This window comes from Pithys albifrons, chromosome 1 (assembly GCF_047495875.1).
Source record: "Pithys albifrons albifrons isolate INPA30051 chromosome 1, PitAlb_v1, whole genome shotgun sequence".
NCBI classification, from domain to species: domain Eukaryota; kingdom Metazoa; phylum Chordata; class Aves; order Passeriformes; family Thamnophilidae; genus Pithys; species Pithys albifrons.
This window is the reverse complement of record NC_092458.1, coordinates 114,000,926-114,022,700: the sequence shown is the minus strand read 5'-3', so window position 1 is coordinate 114,022,700 and position 21,775 is coordinate 114,000,926. Positions and strand designations below refer to the sequence as shown.

At 38.3% G+C, this 21,775-nt stretch overlaps 1 protein-coding gene across 4 annotated transcripts in view; it reads left to right on the top strand.

Annotated features, from left to right (window-relative positions):
• EPHA6 (EPH receptor A6) overlaps positions 1-21,775 on the top strand; it is a 410,680-nt gene that overhangs the window by 220,766 nt on the left and 168,139 nt on the right. The gene's annotated exons all lie outside the window — the stretch shown is intronic.

Here is a 21,775-nt window from a genome sequence, read left to right as displayed (position 1 = left end):
TATTCGGGAGGTTGTTTCTCGGAGCTAGGATGTTTTGCAGATCGCTAAATGTTTTTAAGTGCTTTCCATGAGGAGTTTCAGCTTCTGCTGATGAGGGCAATAAATGCTTTTGGCAGCTGGCCCTTGACCCCATTATACAGGACACAAACCCATCCCTTTCTGTTTAAGTGCAAGCTTTAACTATCCGAGACCCGCTGTCTGTTGATGGTTCATCACAGCTGGAGTCAGTCTGGTGCTTTTGCAGTTTTTGTTTTGCAAGATTAAAACACCAGAGGTTATCCATTGCAATTTCACAACTCCAAGGAAAAGTGAACTCACTCTCTTTACTGTCCGTATTTCCACGCCTCTCTAAGATGTTTCAACATCTATATGAGCCACGTGAGGTATCCTAATAGGTTGGGTTTGTTCCTTTAATTGTAAACTTTGCACTATTGCTTTGAGCTTTGTCTTCCCCCTATTTCAGTTTGAATTCATGTCCAAGGTGAATCTTCACAAGAAACACGAGAAACTAAAAGAGCTCTCTATTTTTGTTTATTTCTGCAACTTTTTCTTCTTCCATCTTTAGAAGTGCTTGCTGTGCCAGGAAACAGCATCACAGGTTACCAACAATGCACACTATACAGCAGTGTTCCCTTCTGCCTCGTGTCACGGTAGACAAGAAGGTTATTTCAGAATTATCCCTTGCTGACATTTGTTCCAGAAATGTTTTTCACCTGCTGTGCAGTGACATTGCAACTGTAGCTGACGTGTTTAATGTAGAACAGGAACTGAACTGGCAGAACTACTGTTGTGAGCAGAACACGTTCAATAATACGATTCTATTTAGTGAAGGTGCTGATGTTCAGGAGAATCCTGTTGTGTCCCACTTCTGGGAAGGCTCTGGGTTCTCTCACTGATCAGCCCAGCAAAAATCTGCTTACCCGTGTATCTGGGACGAGTAGTTTTGTTGATGAGTAAGTAATGACTTGTTTGCCTTTGGGCATAGAAAAAATTAACAGCTTGCTGTGATCATGATGATGATAATGACAGTGATGGTAATACTAATAATGTTCATGAAAATGACTTAGAAAAAGCACAAAACCCACTCAGTGTTCATGGGATGGAGGTAACAGAAAGGCTAATTATTTAAGATGCCTAATGATGTATATGCCTTGCAGTGAGAGTTGCCTTGAGCACTGAAGCTGTGGCTGACCTGCAGAGCCCGCGTCCCTTCTCAGTGCAGGAACAAAGCCAGGTGCTGGGCAGAGCCCCCTTGTGCACTCACTTTTGGGTGTGTTGTTAAATGGAAGTCACCGAGAATGCACAGGTGGGGGTCACCAGAGTTACTGATTATTGTTAACCTGCCTCAGAGTTGTGTGAGCACAGCTTGGGATGTGTGTTTAACAGGAGGCTTCTAAAAAATACTGTCTTTTGCTCTTGGCTGTCCCTCCTTTAAGGATATAGATTTTCACTCAAAACAGGGGAAATTTTTTGATAATTTGTGACACATTGGCAATGAACTCTAGAGTGCAGAGTGCCTGCATTCCCTATAATAATTCTTATATTACTAAAAATTCTCTTGGAAGGGTTTCACAGAATTTCAGGCCGGATTTAAAGAATTGTCTGTTTATTTGGATATAAAAAGACAGTTTAGCAGGAGAAAACATTGTAATAAATGAAATGGAGTCATCTATAAAATGTAAAGGTAAAAGCATTTTTGTAGATTACAGACTGTTGAGTTGTATAAAATGATAAGCATGGTAATGATATATTTAGAAGTACAAGAAAAAATTATAATGTTATATGAGATATAGAAGACAGTTAATGGAGTTTTTGTTGAGGAAAATTAATGAGAGAATAATAACCAGTTTTTGTGAGTTACTTTTAGCCATAAATAAGTGATGTGGAGAAAGGTGTGGCATCTGAGATCAGGAAGGTGAGCTGTGGAATTAAAGCTTCAGGACACTGCACTGGTGCAATCTTTCCTTATCTTAATTATGCTGAAATGGACAGTACTTATTGCAGGTTTGTGCACTATTCATAGACAACAGAGGTCCAAGGTTAAACATATGACATGACAACAAATCAAAAGGATAATAATTTGTACGAGGACTGTATTACTAAAAGTAATTGGTTTAAAACAAGTTTGCTTTTGATGTGTGTCTAATATGAAAGCTCTAGATGGATAATTCATTACTCCTATACAACATATTTATCCCATGTTCATACTACCTTTTCATATATACACTTTTAATGTTTCTGGCATTGCATGAAGTGCTAGACCTCTTTATAAACATATAAATTGTTTCCTTCAACTCTCATATCTTTGTTAAGAACACAGAACAATGTCTTCAGCTCTGTAAATCCAGAGCACTGTGTTAGCTACAATCATTTCCAGTGGCTGAAGACCAGCATTTTATTTTCTTGGACCATATTGGATTTACTTCCCTCTAGTGGCCTTTTCTTTTCGATGGTTTATATGAAATTAGCAGTTTCTTCTTTAAGCACACAAAAGTCTTAGCTCGTTCTTCAGGGGGTTTTCTCTCTTTTCGGAGAACAATGTTGTTGTTAGCACTTTGCTGAATGAAGTAACTCAGTGAGGAGTGCTGGGGACAGCCCTGGAAAGTGAGGAATTGTGTTCTGCCACATTAGTGAATGGAGCACTCAGAGCATCAGAGAGGGAGAGTAAATGCTGACAGAAGTGCACTAACTCCAAAGTGATTAAAGCTCCTCTTTATGCACAGAGTTCTACCACAACGAATATTAAAATCTTAACTGCCTCCTCATGCAGTCACAAGTATCAGCAAGATTAAGTGCACTGCTCAGATCTAACAGTGACAAAAAGCAGACTAAAGGAAACTAAACACTTTAGAAAAGCTTTGCAAGCTGCACCTCAGGCCTCCCTGCATTACCAGACCTGATAAAATACTGAAAAAATTACTATTATTAATATGATTAAGTCATGTAAAACGAACTTGGCAATATTCATGACCTTTTTCTTTCATTTTATACAAGTACTCAAATTGGATAGCCTTGTTTTTGTTTTCTTCCCCTTGGCTTTGTAAGGAAGCGAAATTTCTGTGGTCACAATGTCAGGCACCATAAAGAACTGCGAACCCATTAGCCAGTATGAGTTTGATAGCAGTGAAAAAGAGTCAAGAGAATTGTGCAAAACGGTCACTTAGGGTCACCAAGCTGTTGGGAAGGTCTGCAGGAGATTCTACTCAGAAAAGAACTTAAGCAAAGTTCCTTTCAAGGAAGAACATCAGCACAACCCTGAGATTGGCTCAGTTGGTTAAAACTTGGCTGTAATAATGCCAAGGCTTTGGGTTCAATCCCCTGCGTGGGCCATTGACTTGAGAGTTGGACTCGATGATCCTTGTGGGTCCTTCCAACTCAGAATAGTCTGTTTACACTCTGTCTGTTTACACTCTGTTTACATCTTAAAGCACTTTCCCAAATCACCGCTGAAGTAATTTGTAAACAACTGAAAGATAAAACATGTTTTCACCAAAAATGTCTCACAATACTATTGTTCAGAAAAACGCCTGGATGCCTTTTCTTTATGGAAGAGAGAAAGTTTTATGCAGCAGTAAATATGCTGAGTACAAAGTAATTGTACTCAATCGAATTTAAATCATTGTGTGAAGAAGCAGAGAATTATATGCTGAATTGTAATTTATGTTTCTCTTATGACTAATGGAAGGGAGAGCTCACTGTGGAACTTTCTGAGCATGCCACAGAGTCTGCCTTGCCTAAAGAAAATTCACAAGTACTTGAGTTTTTTCATGCATAATTGAAGCAGTAAATAATGAATAATTAAGCAAAACAGAACTTAAAACAGTAGTTCCTCTTTCCAAATAGCAGTCCATTTATGCAGTCACTCAGATGTTCTACTCCTTGGGAACAGAGGGGGGTTTATCATTACACTCTGAACAGGGGGAGGAGATCCTGAGACACATCCCAAGTGTGTGTTTGTACAGACAGACAGTGCCTGCTCCACTTCAGGCCACCAGTTCAGCTGTGTCCCCGAGGAGCAGGACTCCAGAGCTGTGGGATCTCTCTGACTGGTTTCCTCCTTGTCCATCTGCATTTTCAGTGCAGGCCCAGCTTCCCTTTGACCTGCAGGTCCCACAGCAGTGACCTGCCCTGAAATCACAGCCCAGCCATCAGACTCTTCACGGTCATTGTTCTCTCCTTGGGCTCCTTCCATGTGCCTTTCCTGCCTTGGTGGAAGGTTCTGCTCTGTGGAAATGTTCCTTCTGCCATTGCATGCTGGAAAGCTCTTCTCTTTCCTCAGTTCTGCAGTCTGAGGGGGACTGATCTCTGTGACATCAAAGACCTGGTACCACTCAAAAAATCTGAGACACAAGAGACTGCACTCCGTGGGCACACACCCTGTCACTGCCTTAAAGCCCTGTCTCATTTTCCTGTCTGTCCAGTGTTGGCAGCTGAGATTTTCAGGCAGACTCAAACTGCAAATCTGTCAGGATTCCTCTGTCTAATAAATCTTATTTTACGTGAGCCATTGGCAGATACACCCGAGGTGATGTTTCCTCATCTGATGGTAAAATCTTGCCAGTATTTGAAGGGGGTTGCCTTTCATCTAATTCCTTTTCCCAAATAAGTTATGGGCTGTTCCTAGTGCAGACATATTTGTACTCCAGTGCAGATGGTCTCTGGAAAGAGCCACCTTTTATCACTCTCTTAGAGCTGTGGGAAGTGAGGAATGCCTGGAAGGATTCCTTGCTGATGGTTCTTTAACATATGCCTGATTACTACAGAGTAATCATAGGTGAAAGTTAATTTTAAATCAATCTTGATTTTTATTTTATCTTTTTTTAATGTTGCAATTTTTTTTTAGCAAATATATTCTTTTCTTTGTGCTGGAAAATATTGTGGGTCAACCATTTCTTTAATACAGCAAATATCAACCTGGTTCCATCTCCCTTCATCTCTCACACACCAGTATTAGCCATGAGTGAGTGAGCCAATCCATAGCATTTAAAATATGTCTCTCTAAGTTACACAAGATGGGGAGAACAAAACTAAATTCTAGTTGGAAGGAGGAGGGGAAAGAGGTCAATCAATACTGTATTTTTCCCACAATTTTCTTCCCAGTGTGGTCTCTCAGTTTTCATAATAGTGTCTTTCATTGTAGAGCACACTATTAATTAGAGCAATTGGCAATTTGTCTGTCCCAGGAGTTTTCAGCGAGTTTCTGATTTAAGTTGTAGCCACTAAATTACAATATCCAAGTGCTGCGACAATTTCATATTTTTAATAATAATAGTCCATTTCAATTTAGAGAGAAACTCAGGAAATAATCATTACAGAGAAATTGGTAGGCATACAGCACATGCCTTTATTTTGTTTGTTCCTTTCGTGGTCAGTAGCTGTGAAGTAGCATTTGATTAAGCCCCCTAAAAATGAGGTGTGTATTTGTTGACTTTGGTGATTTTAAACTGGAATGCCAAGTAACCTTATTGGTGCTGTCTCACTATCACTCTGCCAAGAGAATTAGGATAATTAAGCACATCTCAGTTATCTGGGACTTCTTACAATGAGTAATATATAGTGAGAAGAATCACTGTTGAATATTCTAGTCAGGGTAGAGCACAAGATGTTTCAGATATAACCTGGTGAATTAGAAACTTCTGCCATGAATGTTACTCCATGAGCTTGGGAAAATCTTGAGTTGTATTAAAGACCACCTGTTTTCAAAGTTTGCCTAAACATTTTGAAAACTATTTCATTAAAAAAAAAAAGAAAACCATCATCAACAACAAACCAAATGCAGCTCTGGTGTTCCCATGATATGACAGGGGAGATGAAGGCTTGTGTTGCATTCATGAAAAAGGAGTGATTTTGGTCAAGGGCAGTAAAGAAGAACATTCATCATGACTAGTCAGCCTGAAACAAATCATGGGATTCGATGTCATGACATTCAAGCAAATCTTTGAGGGAGTGTGTTCAAAATGAAGGACATGAGGAATTACAAACAGTTCTGATACGTTTGCTGTGGGGTCTTTAAAGCAATTATGTTGGTAGTAGGTTGCTCTGATTCATTTGCTAATTAAAAGTGGTTTCTTCATTACGTTCAACAACTTCTCCTTCCACTTCTGGGACTCTCCCACACCCATTTGCCTTAAGCTCACAGTTGGGAAATAGTTTGGAATCGTCCTGTGAATAAAGTGATTTTTAATATAAAAAAAAGATAAATTTTTAAACACATTTCCTGAACATTTCCCGTGGTCTCCTTTATTCTTGCCTGGGTTTTTTGCCCCAATCCACAGCACTTGGATAACAAGTCACAACTTCTCTGCTGAAGTTAATGGCAAACCTACAAATTGCTGTAATGTTAATTAAATCCCATTCTTCTTTGAATTCATTTACATTTGCAAGAATTTGATTTTGCTTAGTCTGTCTGAATATAAAGTTATATTTTAAAAAGTTTATTTTCCAGGTTATTTTAAATAATACATGCAACAGCTTCTAAATCACGTGCTTGATCTATAATTGCAGTGAAGTGTTTGGAGATTAATAAGTATTATCTAAGTGGCTTTTAAATTCTAGCTGGTTATGCCCAGCAAACAGCTGATGTATGGCCCTGTAAACTACTGACAAGTTGTTCATCCAGTTTCCAATACTGTATTTTACAGTTTGGAAATAAATTATCATTACATTATATTAACTCCAATTTGTCTGGAAAACAAATTGTCTGATTCCAGTGGCTGGTTCATATATACATAATATTAAACTCCAGGTTCCATTTTTCTCTGAAATTAGATTGTTCTCCTAAAATTATCCAGCAATGCTTGGTTTTATCCTGTAATCAAGATCAATGAGGATTGAAAAAAAATTTTACAGGGTAGGGTAAGTGGAATAATGGGATTTAGGAAATCCAGTCTGCAGTTCAAGGATGAAGGGCTATGGTCTATCAAAACAGAGAAATTATGAGTTTGTCTTTTCCCTCAACTCCTACTTTTTTCTGTCAAGCTGGAAGTATCATTTACTAATTAGACAGGAGGTGAATTTTTTGTGTCTCATTGCCATATATTCATGGATAGGATTTATTCTAAAGGGAATAATACTTTAACTGATACAGATATAGATAAATATATAGATATAGATGTAGATAGATATAGATACAGATAAAGATATAGATATAGATACAGATATATATACAGATATAGATATAGATATAGATATATAGTGGCATTCTGAATAAAATTACTATCCAGAATATAAATAACTTTATATTCTCACAAACAGTCTGAACTCTTTCAAGCAGCATCTGAATAACTTTTTTCCATCTAGATGATGGTTATGTTGTCAGACATTAAAAAATGTTGCTTTCTCGTGCAGTTTTGGGGAGAATAAGACCAACATCTTCAGAAATAATTTGAGTGTGTCAGTTTTATAAGCAAGTCACTATTATTCAGTCTCAGTTGATGGAGGTTTAAAATTAATTAAAATATCAATCTGAAATTCCTCAATTAATTAAAGATATTTAAAGGATAAAAAATGCAATTATGTACTATATAGTTTTTTCTATATGTGTATATACATATATTATAAAAATATTTCAATATATGTATGAATAATAATGATATTATGAAAATAATAATGACTTGCTAGTCTAATACTAAATACAGGTTAACATGCCAACATCTTTCTGTTTGCTGTAAGAAAATATCATTATATTGAAACATTTTGATAATTTTGTAATGTTCTCATATTCACCAGATTTATACATAAGCTTTCTCAGTCAAGAAAACTTCCTGGAAGTGTAAAACTTACTCCAAAAGGATGTCACTTCTTGCCTTGAACACTGATAGAAGGGTGGAGTGATTGTGGAAGTCATTTATTTCAGCACAGGGAGCTCCAGGGGCACTTCTGATCTCTTGACAGGGGGTGAAACACCTGAAACTGGGAGCTTTGTACTCTTAACCCTATTTCTAAATGGCCAATGTTTTTAACCAGTTTTTCCTAAAGCTTTAAAAAAAATCAACTTATTAGTTTAAGGTGGTTTGTTGTTTGGTTTTTTTTTCTACTTAGAAATTCCTTCTTATCTATTGAGTGTGTTTAGGTACCTTTGCAATAATTAAAGATTTAACAAGGGTAAAGGTTATTGCAGTATACTGTTTGGACTTTAAAGCCTGAAATATTCCATTATTCTGGGTTAGAGCAATATATGATAATCCTGGTAAAAACTGCAATTATGCAGCAGGAGGCAACAATAGCACTGGTAGTGAAATCATCCTTTATACACAAAAAAAAATAACCCAAGAAAGAAAATCTCAACGGTACCCCAGTCATTTAGTGGATTTGTTTGGGAAATTCATAATTTTTTTTCGACCAGGAAAAATGTGTATGATCAATCCTTTGATTAGTGCTGCTTTGCTATGTGTTTTTATTTTCTTGAAGCTTATTTTCTGTGTGGGAGATTTCATAAAACAGTGCAGCATCCTCCTTTTGGCTGATGGATGAATTGGGGAAGGGGTGGATAATCCCGTAAATTCAGGGAGAGACAGAGAATTGCCCTCAAATCATATTTGGCTGTTTCACAGCTAAAATGTGGCAACAGCCTCAGTGTTTGGGTTACACTAATGACCTCAAAACCCAAAAATATTGATTCTCCAAAAGATTATTAGTGACTTAAAATAATTGTAGCAGCATCTGTCTAGATGGAAAACTGTGGTCGAGGAAAGGCTGGTTAGAAAATTAAACAAAACAAAACAAAACATTCCACCCAAATATCCAAATGAACTATTTTTGAACATTTTTAAATTGTTTTCTAGTTTCCATAGAACAGGATTGGTGCTTTGTTTCTTATTGTGTAATATAGGACAGTATGGAATAAAATGTGGACTTCTGTTTCTCTCCTTTCCTCTCTGTTTTTCTGGCGTGGGTGGGTGAGTGTTTTTATGACACCACTCCACACAGACACATGTGCATGTCTCTACTCAGTCTTTATCTTACAACATTTATTTTAGTGCATATGTCAGCATGTAATAATATATCAAAAGTATGTACTTATCTATTTAACTTTTTAAAAGGACATAAAAGACTTCCAGTTCAAATTAACTGCTAATTGTGATGTGCTGGACCAAATAATCCAGATTATTCACCTTCAGAGAGGTTTAGAAACATAACTGACATTTATTTTCACAGTAAATTTATTTGAAGTATGTTTTGTTTACTAATTTGTCTTAAGCCTGTGCTATTGACTTCTAACAGTGAAAAATCATCGTATCAGTTTTATCTAACAGTGAAATATCATTGTATCAATTGCCTTAACAGAGAAGATACACCCCAGCAACCCTCCAGCAGTGCAGGGCCAGAGCTTTGGGCATATTCCTTCAAGCCAGTGCCCTCCACCTTTATTGCTTTGCAATGTTCCCTGACAACACAACATCCACAGTCCCCTTCTGTCCAGCAGGAAGGGCCTTCCTACTGCAGGAAAAAGTTATTCTGAGTGTTTAAGTGGCAAGAGAAGTGTTTGAAACATTAAATTCTTTCTGTCAGGCATCTGGGATTGAGCTGGAGCACACTCAGTTGTAAAGCAGGTTTGCATTGATCTGAGTGGCTGAATTCTTTGCTGTAGTTTATTTTCCCTTTGATTTTGAAATCCATAAATGCCAGTCAGGGCTTGAAGAAGGAAAATCATTGGCGTGGGAGTTTAAATTAAAAGTGATAAATTGAGGCTGTGAGTGACCACTGCCTCAGCCAAACACAAATGCTGTGGCTCTAAACATCACTGCTTGCCTCATTTTAAATTAAGTGTGACAAATTAGGCACGAGTTAATTGCTAGCTTGGAATAAAAACAATGATGCTGATTGGAAAAGTCATCATAAAACCATCTTTTTTACTTTGCAGCAATCCCATCTGACATACCACAAATTAAAAAAATACTAAGAAAAATTAGTCTGATTTTGCAAATGGGCATTTGCCGTGGGTATATCTGTGGCAGTAACTGTGTGTGTATGAAGGTGACTTTCCTCTGAGAGCGCATTTGCCAGCTTAAAAATGTAAGAGCAAATTGAAAGATGCATGAGATGTTCCTCTCCCTCTCTTTTAGGTTGTTGGGGGTTAGGGACATACATCTCTATCACTGCTGACTAGATATTAGAGTTGCTATCAACTGTTTCAGTGGCAGCGAGTGCCAGGATGAACAATTACTCATTAGGAGAGTGTGACCTTAAAACCCGAGCAGAGCTGTAAGTCTGGAGGAGTCTCCATTCATTTCACTCTGTGTCCACTCTGCACAGATATAAAAGCAGACACAATATTCAGGGATTCACTGGACAACAACCTAAAGTCTCAGATTTAATAGTTTTGGTATCACTGGGACTAATTCCCAACTAATCATTTTTTTGTTCTTTCTAGCAATGCATTGCTTCCTTCTTAGTGGCATGAAAAGGCCCTTGATAATACATAAATTGGTGAAATCTTCATCTGGTTGCCTCAGGTGAAAAAGCATTTTAAAATAAATCTACAAATGCTGCATCAATGCAAATGAGTCTGGCTCCTAAACCAAGACATGATTGTGTGAAGTGGAACATGTAAGAGCGAGAGTTAAAATTCAGTAAACTGTTCAAACAATTGTGTTGGGCTGGCCACGAACAAGAGGGGTCTTACCAATTTGGAAACCTTTTCTTGCACAAATAAAACTTCCCTTGCAGCAGAACAAATGGTGCAAGGTAGTGAAGGCAGAGCAGGTGGTACACAAGAACTGAAGGCTGAAAAGAGGCAGAGTACTGAAAGATAAAACCCCACAGCCTGGATTTTGGAGGGACAGATTTCTGCCCTGGTAAAGCTCTGGGGGTTTGTGCTACCTGCCTGTATATTGTATATCTGAACCCTGATGGTGAGGCTGGGACAAGGGAGCTCAGGCCTTGAAATGCAGTTTGCAACCTCCTGCAGCTCATACAGCTGTGCATGAGCTCACCAGAGAAAAGATAAATATTGGTGCCTCTTTGCTGTTCATCTGGCAGCCATTTGAAATTTTCAGTGTTGAGACTGAAGGTAGACTTTTTAATTTATCACTAATAATATAACAGATATAATGAAGAACCCTACCTGGATTGCTGGCATGATCTGAAATTCAATAATCCATCCTGTGCCCCTTTTAATATCCCTTTTTTGAAATATGTATTTGTAGTAGAATTATTAAAGTTGCATAAGTACACTTAGATAAAATCTGCTGATAACTCTTGTCTGTTGGGCACAGTGGAAACTGTGTGTACCCCGTGGTGGCTGCAGGCAGTTCCTGAGCAGAGATGCACAATTTCCTGAGAAAGAGTCTAGTCTAGGTAGGGTCTGTTGAAAGAGTAGAAAATACTGTATCCTGAGTAGTGTTGTATACCTGAATAGTTTGATAGAAACCATTAGATTTGGGAGAAACATGTTTAGGAGTAGGTTATTTTTACATGCTCTGAAGTCATCACAGATTCTGCTGTGGGTTTTTCAGTGAAGGTCTCTGTGTGACCATTTATTGGCATCCTTTTGAACACAGGATTTAACTATTCTGAATTCATTTAGAAGTGAGGAATCAGCTTCATGTCATGTCTTTTTTAAGACTTAAAACTGATGTCAGAATCACTATTTTGATGGGGGTTGTGTTTTGTTTTGGGGGTTTTGTTGGGTTTTGTTTTGTTTTTTTCTGTTCTCAGTTTCCTCTCAGTTCTAAAAAATAAGGTGCTTCTTAATAAAATTTGTTCCATTTAATTTCCCTCTGGAAATTTGTACTGTCTCTTCATAAATACAGGCCTTTAATTTGAACTTTGTTAAGTTCTGGTTTTCCTTTGTAGAAAGTTCTAAAATCTATGTTTTCTCCCATATCAAGTGATGTCACTGTCTGAATATGGGAAAGAAATAGATAAAACTTTTATGAAGTTTTTATCCAAAGCCATATCTAGCTAATCTCAGCCTTTCACTTCTTAACAGATGATATCTCAACATTTTTATAAAAATACTTTATTTTAAGACAAAATGATTTGTAGTATATGTAGCAGGACTGGTATAACTTCTTTTCAGTGTCCTGTATTTCCTACTGATTTGGCTGCAATTTTGGCAATAATTGCTGCAATTAATTCACAGTTCCACATTTCTTGTTGGGCCTGTCTTGGTGCAGACATTGATTGCTGTGAAAGTTACAGAAATAGATCTTTTGGAGTTCTCTAAATTTGTCTGAAACTGGTCAGTTTGCTCCAAAATGGTTTGTAAAGAACTAGCAACAAGATGGGCAGACAGCACCTTCCCATGAAGTGCTTTTGCAGGAAGGAAATTTTGTTTCATTTTAAAAGACAGGATTTCATTTTACCTTTTTTTTTTTTGCTTTGATGAAGACAGACAATGACAAAGCCAGAATAACTAATTCATTACAGTTTGTCACTCTTGTCAGGCTTTTTTTCTATGGAAAACCACATTTTTCTATGCACATACATATGGACACGTGTATAAATATATATGCATGCAAGTGTGGATATTTATGCACAGATAAAGAGTGAGAGAGGAGGAATAAAGTTAAAAATAAGTTTGACACTCTTCATTCTGAATGCTCTTAGAGGCAGCACTTGGCCAGTGCCAGCTTTGTTCTGAACTGGGAGTTTGTGCCATTCCACGTCTCCTCTCTGCACCTTGGCTATTTTTAAAGCCCAGTGTGGGAAGCAGAGACATTTCTTTCACCATTTCTCTCATCGTGACAAGCTCAGAGGAGCAGCATTGATTGGAGGGACTTATCCTTATTGATTGATTGATATATCATAGAATTTGCTTAGTATTTATTATAAAAATCACTTTGTATAAAGTAGTTTAGCATATGGGAAAAATCATAAGGTACAGATGGGTAGGACCTGTCCTTGAAGCTTCTAAACTAAGGAGCCTTAAAGATTTCTTGTACTAACTAAAATAGCCTGGACACCATATAGATAGATAAATCAGAAGATAGGTCAAAAGAGCAGGATAATTAGAGAAATTCACCAATTAGACTGATTATAGTTGCCAACAGATCCAGTTTGGGGCAGTTTTGAGCCAAAGATAAAAAGGACACATGAGGAAGACTCCAAACTTCATCCCCACAGACCACCAGAGCCCCTCGCCCCTAATTGCCAGGAGGAAAGGCACAGGCACAAGAAGGAGGTGCATGGGCGGAGAAGATGGAAATCAGTTCTCACAACTCATTATAATAACCCTGCCTTTTCTAAGAAAACAATGTTTATGCATGAAGGAATAATGGACACGTATAACTTACTTGCATAGGAACAAGATGTTAACTTGACCATGTTTTTGGAGGAGCCATCCCCCCTGCACCCAGGCCTGGAATAAACGTACCTCTCTATGACCTTATTGGACAGAGAGTCTTTTCTCCCCAAATCGGTATCAGAAAATCAGCAGTGAGCCATATTGTCCCTGAGACAGGACTGTAAGAGCAGAGTCTGAGCCTACACCTGAGGGAAGGGGCCGAGCTGCAGCTTCTGTCGCAGCTCTGAGCTGGGGTGGCAGGGCAGCCTGCCCAGGGGTGGCTGCTGTGCCCACTGCCAGCTGATGGCAGTGCCTTGTCTGTGCTGCCTGTGCCACCTCTCACTCTTTCCCAGGACAGAACAGCTCCTGACATCGATTTTAGTCTCATGTTTGATGGGTTTGGAGGAACCGTGAAAGCTTTGACAAATCAAGTCCTGCTTTTCAATCCCTGTTAACTCAGCCTCCCAGAAAACCTCCTGGATGTCACAACTCACGTCCCCCTGGGTGACAGGTCTGTCATGTCATGTCAGAGCACAGGGACAAGGGGAAGGGAGAAACCCTCCCTTGGCAGTGGCTGTGCTGGAAGGGGTTGTGTGTTGGTCTGGAAAACCAGATTTCTGCATACCCTCTGACCTGTAGCACTCAAAGCTTTGCTCTGGGCAACAACTATTCTTTTTCTCTGAAGTCACCTGAAAAATTGGACAAAGTCATTTCTGGAAACTTTGGCATCTTCAATGTAACCTTTGTTTTGCCAAAATTAAGTTTTGTCTGATACTCATTCATGACCTTCATACATGAACTTGGTTTTCACTAACTTAATTAGGAATTGCTTTAAATTCTGTTGAAATAAGTAATTTGAAATCTGAAAAAAGACCAATAACTCTGCATTATATTTGCTATCCTTTCAGAAAACTCTGTTTAAAGGTGATTTATGCCAAACCAAAGGTACATTTCTCTTTCAGCAAGGAGCTCAGTTTCTGCTCTCATACACAAATACTTTTCTTATGCTTGAAAAACAAGGTGGAATCCCACAACTACAAAGGTCCTGAAAACAGTAAGTCCCCAGGACTGGGGGAACACAGTAATGCAGATAGGGAGAACTTGCCATCTGGTGTCCTGCAGACAAACAGACAAGTTCATGAAGCAGAGCTGGCAAGGGATTTCCCTTCCCACCACGAAATCCATGCCTTTCTTAAATCCTCAAGATTTCTACATATGCAACTTGTGTGTGACTGTGCAAATTCAATCAGTAGAGCCAAAAGCCATTGGCTTCAGAATTATCAGAGCCCATTTTCTGTACTCTTGAATCACCCAGGAGTCATTTGGTGGGGCACCTCAAAGCTCTTGAAACAATGCTGTGAGAAAGGATGCAGCAGGGAAGACACTGGATGACTACTTTCTGTTCCTAAACACAGAGCAGGAATAGAAATACCCCAAACAGCAAAGAGCTTAACACCTTTTGGTTTTCACATATGCTACAGGCTGGAGATTGTGACAGTTCTGATAGTCTTGGCATTTTCATGGTGATTTCTAGACCCGTAATGTTCAGATTAGTTGTGAGTGAGCTCTCCAATTTATGGCCCCAAAGCAAAAGCCTCAGTAGTCAGAATGTACCACATCACTTCCTATTTTGTTAATTTTTATTATCTCTACGCCTTCTAAAAGTACTGCTGTTACTTTAATCATTGCCATCCCTCCTGTGGTCCTTACCAACAGGCAGGTGCTTGTGTGTTAAAGGACAGAGTGGATTTCTTACTTGATTTTTTTTTTCCATAAACCTTATTTTTGATGGAATTCTTCAGTTCAGGTCAGGAATCCAATTTCTATTTCAAATCAAGGTTTTAAAAGAACATTTTTATTGCAGTTGCTAAATTCTAGTTTGGGAATGTGTCATATAGGCATTTATTTAATTATCTGCTGAGCTAATTGCTTGTATCAGCCTATGTGCTTTAGAAGGATTACAGACTAGTTCGCATCAGAAAGGGACCTTTGCTTGCCTGGAAGACACAATTTTGGTTGCTAGAACCCTTAGTTATGAGTTTCCATCTTCATACGTTCTGCATTAATGCTCTCCAGCATTCATCCAATTTTTATTTAAAATTTTAATTGCCTCACCAGTAAAAGGGCAAAAAAAAAGCAATTTGGGATCAGAAAAAAAATCCTGTGCAAATTGCTACATTTATAGTTCTTCAGAAGTACTTTATTTTGTTTGCACAACATGCCCAATATGTCCTAAATGTAAGACATATTTCTTGCTGCAAGAATCTTGCAAGAAGCAGCTTTTCCTGTTGGTTTTACTGTTCCAGCTGCTGTGCACTGTATATAAATTTACACAGCAGTTTGCTGGTTTCTGCTGTGCCAACTGAAAATGTACTATTTTCTGAAAATCCCCTATATTTTTTTACAAGCCAATTTGCTTGCAGTAGTTCTCCTCTGAAGTCCCAGTTATGACTTTCATATACAACATGAATTTCACTCATTGAGAGGCAGGTGTTTGTTGGAAGGTGGTTGTGAGGACCTTCAAAGCTCTGCAAGGAAATGAGGTGCTGAACAAACAACGTGATCTGCTGGTGCTGCTGAGTGCATGTGAGGAGATGGAGGTTTTATCTCTCTTCTGCTCCCCAAAGCTGGTGAGATCCCCCTCAGCTGTCACCCTCTCACCAGTGTCTCCGTGGTTTTTTGGTTTGCAAGGGTGGTGAGAAGTCCTTCCTTCTGGACACAAAGCAGCAGCTCTGGTGGTCTCCTGCAGGCAGTGTCCCTGGGCTTGGAAGTGGGGCAAAAAAATGCTGGGGTGTGAGTTTTTAAGTGAACCCTTTCTAGGCCATCAGATGAGCTGCTCAGGCTCCCCTCAATGCATTGTCCAAGTGCTGCTGTCTGTGACCTGAGCACGCACAGAGATCACAGGATGGGTTGGGTTGGAAGGGACCTTAAAGACCATCCAGTTCCAACCCCTGCCATGGGCAGGGACACCTCCAGGTTGTTCCAAGCCCCATCCAGCCTTGCCTTGGACACTTCCAGGGATGGGGCAGCCACAGCTTCTCTGGGCAGCCTGTGCCAGGGCCTGCCCAACCTCACAGGGAAGAATTCCTTCCTCACAGCTAATGTGTTTCATGCCAGTGCAGCACAAACTCCTCAGTGCCAGCTCTGCTGGGGGACCTCAGGAATGAAATTGAGCCACCTGGTGTTCAGCTCAAAGATTCATTTACTTCCAAGCTTAAATAATTCCAAAGATATCTGGGAAAAAAAAATGACAGACATTTGTAATGTTTCCCATCCCGAGAAATGGCTTTTCTGTTTGCAGAAAAATATGATATTCAAGCCTGGAGTTCAACCACACAATTTTCTGTTTGCTGTAGTTGGAGAACATATAAAACCATATGAAGCTAACACACCTTTATTGCAAATTTGAAGTGGACAGCTCTCTGGCTGATAAAGCTCTCTGTCTGATTGGGCTTCATCCCTTTCAGGGGTGTATTTAATTAAGGCTCTGCCTGCCTGAAGGCAAAGGCACTGAAGTTTGAGGGCTGGAATGGAGTGACTGCAGACATGTATGTACTTCTATTGGCATTTAAACATAACTAGTCAGAAACGAGCTCTGAAACATGATTGATTCAGACAAATGTGCTGGCAGAGGAAATTTTGGGTACAAGCACTCTCACTCCTGTGTACTGGTTCAGTTTTTCCACAGAGCAGTGAAGGGTACAATTGATTTTCTTTAGGCTTTTTATGTTGACATCTTATTTTCTAAAACAAATGCAGACTTTGGAAAAGCATCTTGGAATCTGAGAATGGCTTGGGTTGGAAGGGACCTTAAAGGTCATCTGGTTCCACAGGGACACAAAGCAGGGAGTTGTGGGCTGAGAAAGGCAACAGGGAACAGCTGAAACCACACAAGATTTAGGAAATAGGACAGAGAAATCAGAAAGTAGTCATGCTTTAAATAATAAAAAATAAAAGCCATCATTCTAAGAGGATGTGCAAGTTCAAAAAGTGTCTCATAGCCCAAGTGGAAAGCCTTCAACATTTCTGCCTGTGTAGACCAGAACTTTTTCCTGGTTTTTCATGATTTCTCAGCTCGTCAGCTCTTAAGTCCCGTGAGCAAAGCTGTGTGAATAATTGATTTTTCATCTCACTGGCCATAATGAACATTGAAAAAAATACTAATTGAGTAGTTAAAAAAATAAATCTAAACCATAGGTTTAACTTAAGCGTTCCTATAGGAGTCAAAGCTTTATCTGTTTCTTCAACTGGAATCACTTTTTGAACTTTCCAACTTGCCCAGCTCCATGCTAATTGTTTATCTTTCTAGCCTGGCAGAACCACTCAGACAAGATAATTAGGTGTTAGACATGATGGAGGGGCCATTTCAAATTGCAGTTTTTCAAAAGAGAGGACTGAGAAGCTCCCTGTTCTATAGCCTTGGTTCTGTCAAATGTCAATAGCAGGGCTCAGAATTCTGGCTGATAAATAAATTGCTGGATGTGTTTGCTGTGCAAAGAAACTGCTGCAACATCACCCACAGCTCTGCCCTGTCATGGGGCTTTGTTTACAGGCATTTTGCATCAGCCCCTAATAAAGGGTTCTCATTTTTGGCAATTATGAAACCTTTTAGTGTCAGTCATTAACTAAGCAAAAGTTACAAGATGATTGATTTATGCTCGTTTGGAGGGGTTTTTTTTCTTTTCAATATTATGCATATTCTCAAAGAGTAAGTTTGGAAATGGTTTTAGAAATGCAGAAAAAAGAAGATAACTGACAACATACAGTGAAACTCTGTGGTTTCAGTCACTGCTGAAGTCAGGGAGGTTTTGGCTTTTGCTTACCTTGGAGTTTGGTCCCAGAATTTCTTTTATTTTACAATTTTCTGTGGCATTAGGTCATGTCTGTACTGAGAAATCTCTATTTCCTTCTGGCAGTTTCTCCTGATAAATATACTGTGTAGATATGATTAAAAAAACTAAATGTCTCATGACATTAAATATGCTGGGCAAACATAATTGCATTTATAAACTAATCATTCCTCTTCTGAAAGTTCCAAACTTCATGATTTCAGGGACCTTCCTAATGGACAACATAGATAATTGTAACAATAATCATTGTTGTAACAATAATGATCGTAATTTTTACCTTTTTTTCAATTTAGTGTCAAAAATGTGCTATACCAGATCAAATCAATTATCCCCTAAATCCAGTCATTAATTCTTTCTGACAATTATCAATATCATAGACTCCAGAGTAAAATTCAAGGACTGTTTGCTCGTTACAGAATCATCATCTGAAGGGAAATGTCATGTATTTCACAGTATTTGTTCCATTTTATCCCTTTCAAAGCATTTATTTGCTTTAAAACAGCTTCTTCTTGTTTCCACACCCAGCCTGATTTATGTGTTCCTGGTTAAGCATTTCCCCTCACCTGGTGACAATTGATGAGAGATGGAATTCAACTGCTATTATTTCACATGGCCACATAAAGCTATTAAAGCATATTACAAAAATCTAACTCATTTCATTAACTGGGTGATCACTTGGAGGATTTTCACTGACACAGGGATTGAATTCTGTAGCTTTCTGCAGGAATATTTAGGAAGAAAATGAACCAGTTCCTCCTGTCTGCAGTAATTTCTGAGGGATTCAGACCCCTCTGGGAGCTCATGGGGATGATATGGGGGTGCTGTCAGAAAACACCACAAAACTCACCTCCACAGAAACAAACCTTGAGGTTTCATTCCAGAAAGAGAAACATTCCCCTGTTCTGTAAAGATTTTCACATTGCCCTCTATTATTTGCAATAAACTTAAAAAAATTATAACATTTATGATTCTTGGAGGTTTAGCCATTGTCATGGTTGGCTTCTTGCTTATTTAAGCACTTTTTCCTTACACTTTTCTGACTTTTCTACCACCTCTTTACTTGCCACATCCTATTCCTCTTCCTTTTATTATTTCTTTTTTTAATTTTGAACTTTTTAATTGTATACTATTGGATCATATCCACATGATGTGCTAAAAAGGCTTCATTTTTTGGTTTTGTTTTTATTTTATTTTGATGGCTCTCCTCTTGTTTTTAGTGCTGATGTTACTCAAGAAAGGGAGCACAGCTGAGATGCCAGTTCCTCACAGTGGGGTGGAAACAGCCCATGGTGGGAGAGTATTTTGCAGTGACGAGAAAAATAATAGAAAACATCAAAATTACTTTATTTTATAAGTGATTTCTCAAGTTACAAGGCACATAGTCCACCACTCTGATTTTTGCATAGTTTTCAGAATAAGAAATCCCTCCCTTGCATAAAAACAATGCAGACAATTTTTACTTCTATCCTATTATTTTAACTATTTTTAGATACATTCTCTGCCGTTTTCTGCTTTTTCATCTGTGCTGTTTGCAGTTGGAAGTTTTCTGATGCTGAAACAGGCTCAGACAATTGAAATGTCAACCTGATAAATGTAGCAATAATGCTGATGGATTTGCCAAGTGGTTTATGCCATAGTTGTGAGTATCTCCTCTTACTGTTGGCACTCAGTGACTCAGAATGAGAAGGGAAGTTCCTCCCAGGAGGCACAACAAGCAAATGAAGAGAGTCAACAGTGGGTTCATGAAGCCACTAATTAGGGTCTGAAATTATAGAATTCCTGAATTATAAAATTCCTGAATTTTTCTGAATTATAAAATTCCTTTACAATTAAGGAATTATAAAAAGGGGAGAGGGGAAGCAGACAAGTGATCTTGCATGAGCCAGCCTACCATTTACACCCTGACTTCATTTTTGGGGGGCATTTCATTGGTGAGCTCTGTATTTCTTACATCAAAAGGACAAATGATGAAAAGAACAGCAGAATAATTAACTCTTACTGACCATCTAACTATCTAAGCTTTCCTTTGTGTCTTCTATAGACAAGAATGAGAATGAAATAGAGATGCCTTCCTTGGGATAAAAAACTTCCCAAGTAATTATATGTTGATTAGTAAATCATACAAAATTATATGGTATTGTACTTTCCTGTCAGGAGAGCAGACTTTATAAATATGGAAAGAGACAGAAGTCACAAAACAAGGTGGGGTTTCTGAGCTGAAATTAAATCCCCAAAAGTTCAAATGAAATGCCCTTAATGAAATTTAAGCTTTAAAAAACTAATTTCATCTACGTAAAACAAGAAGTGTTGATAAGGAATCGTGTGGAATAAACCTAAATTCACCCATCAAAATCATTGCTAAACATCAGTGAAACTGGCAGCATTAATACCTCGTTAGTAAGTTGATCATTATTAATACCTGGCTTGTTATTGTTACTTTAAATGCTTTATCCTGTAGTGTTTTCTCAGGAACTGTCACCACCTCTGCAGAGATACAATCCCAAGTGTGGGCAGAAAAGGATACACTGGCATGATTGAAAACTTTTGAATAGTAATTAGAAAGTAGAGGTTTCAGTCCCTGTACTCCTGATTTAACATGGAGGTTGTATATACATATATACATAACTGGCTTCCCTTGGGCCACTGGAACCTCCTTGGGGCTTTAGTGGTATTTCCTTGCAGGGTCCACGTGTGCAAACCATCAGCTGGCTTTTATTCTTGCACTTTGTTTGAATTGGAGAATGTTATTCCTCAGCAAAGCCCATCAGCTGGCCTTTATTTTTGGTGATAAAGAAAACACAGTGAGGAGTTGTTGTGATTATCCAATCTGTGTGCACAGTGAACTGAATAAACAGGAGTGGCAGCTCAGAGGCTGATAAAAAGAACTCAAAAGAGAAAAAGTGATCTTTGGAAAACAAAGTTTCCTGTTCCCACAGAACAGGACTTGGGAACTGTAAAACATTTATGAGAATACCTGTGCTCCATTTCAGTATTCCTTAGTTTATTTGTGCTACCTTCCAGCATTCCTTATGCCATTTAAAGCCTTTATTATTTCAGCATTCCTTAGTTTATTTGTGCTACCTTCCAGCATTCCTTATGTCATTTAAAGGCTTCAGTCTGGCAACTTTCCTTGGTGGCGTTAGATTTTCTTTTTTATTTTTATTTCATGTGAAGAGACTTGCTTAGTGAAACTCCAGGTATGTGACAGGTTCAGGTTGCTACATTTTGTCGTTCTTTATTTAATTTTAAAATATAATTCAAAGCTCATGCACAAGTTTTTAAAAATCATAAAAATCAGTATATTTCTTCTCCATGTATCCTTATAGGTGATTACAAGAAAGAAAGGAGCAGACTGCTTTGTTTCCCCTATAAACAACTCCCTCTTCTGTGAATGACTAAAGATTATGCTTCAACTGCTGTATTTATTGTGAAAAATAAAACAGCTCTTAAAAGGGGATCAGCATATAAACATCAGTGAGTAAAGGCAGAGAAATACAGAATCAGTGACAACAATTCATACCAGAAATATTTTTTTTCCAAATCCAGATTTAGATAATGGAATAGTAAATAACAAAATAATGGGTAAAAGACAAGATAGAGCTATCTATGGAAATATTTGAATTGGTTTTAGAGCAGTGTCCATCAGATTTATTGGAACAGGATTGTTAGGTAGAAGGAACTAACAAAAGAAATCATA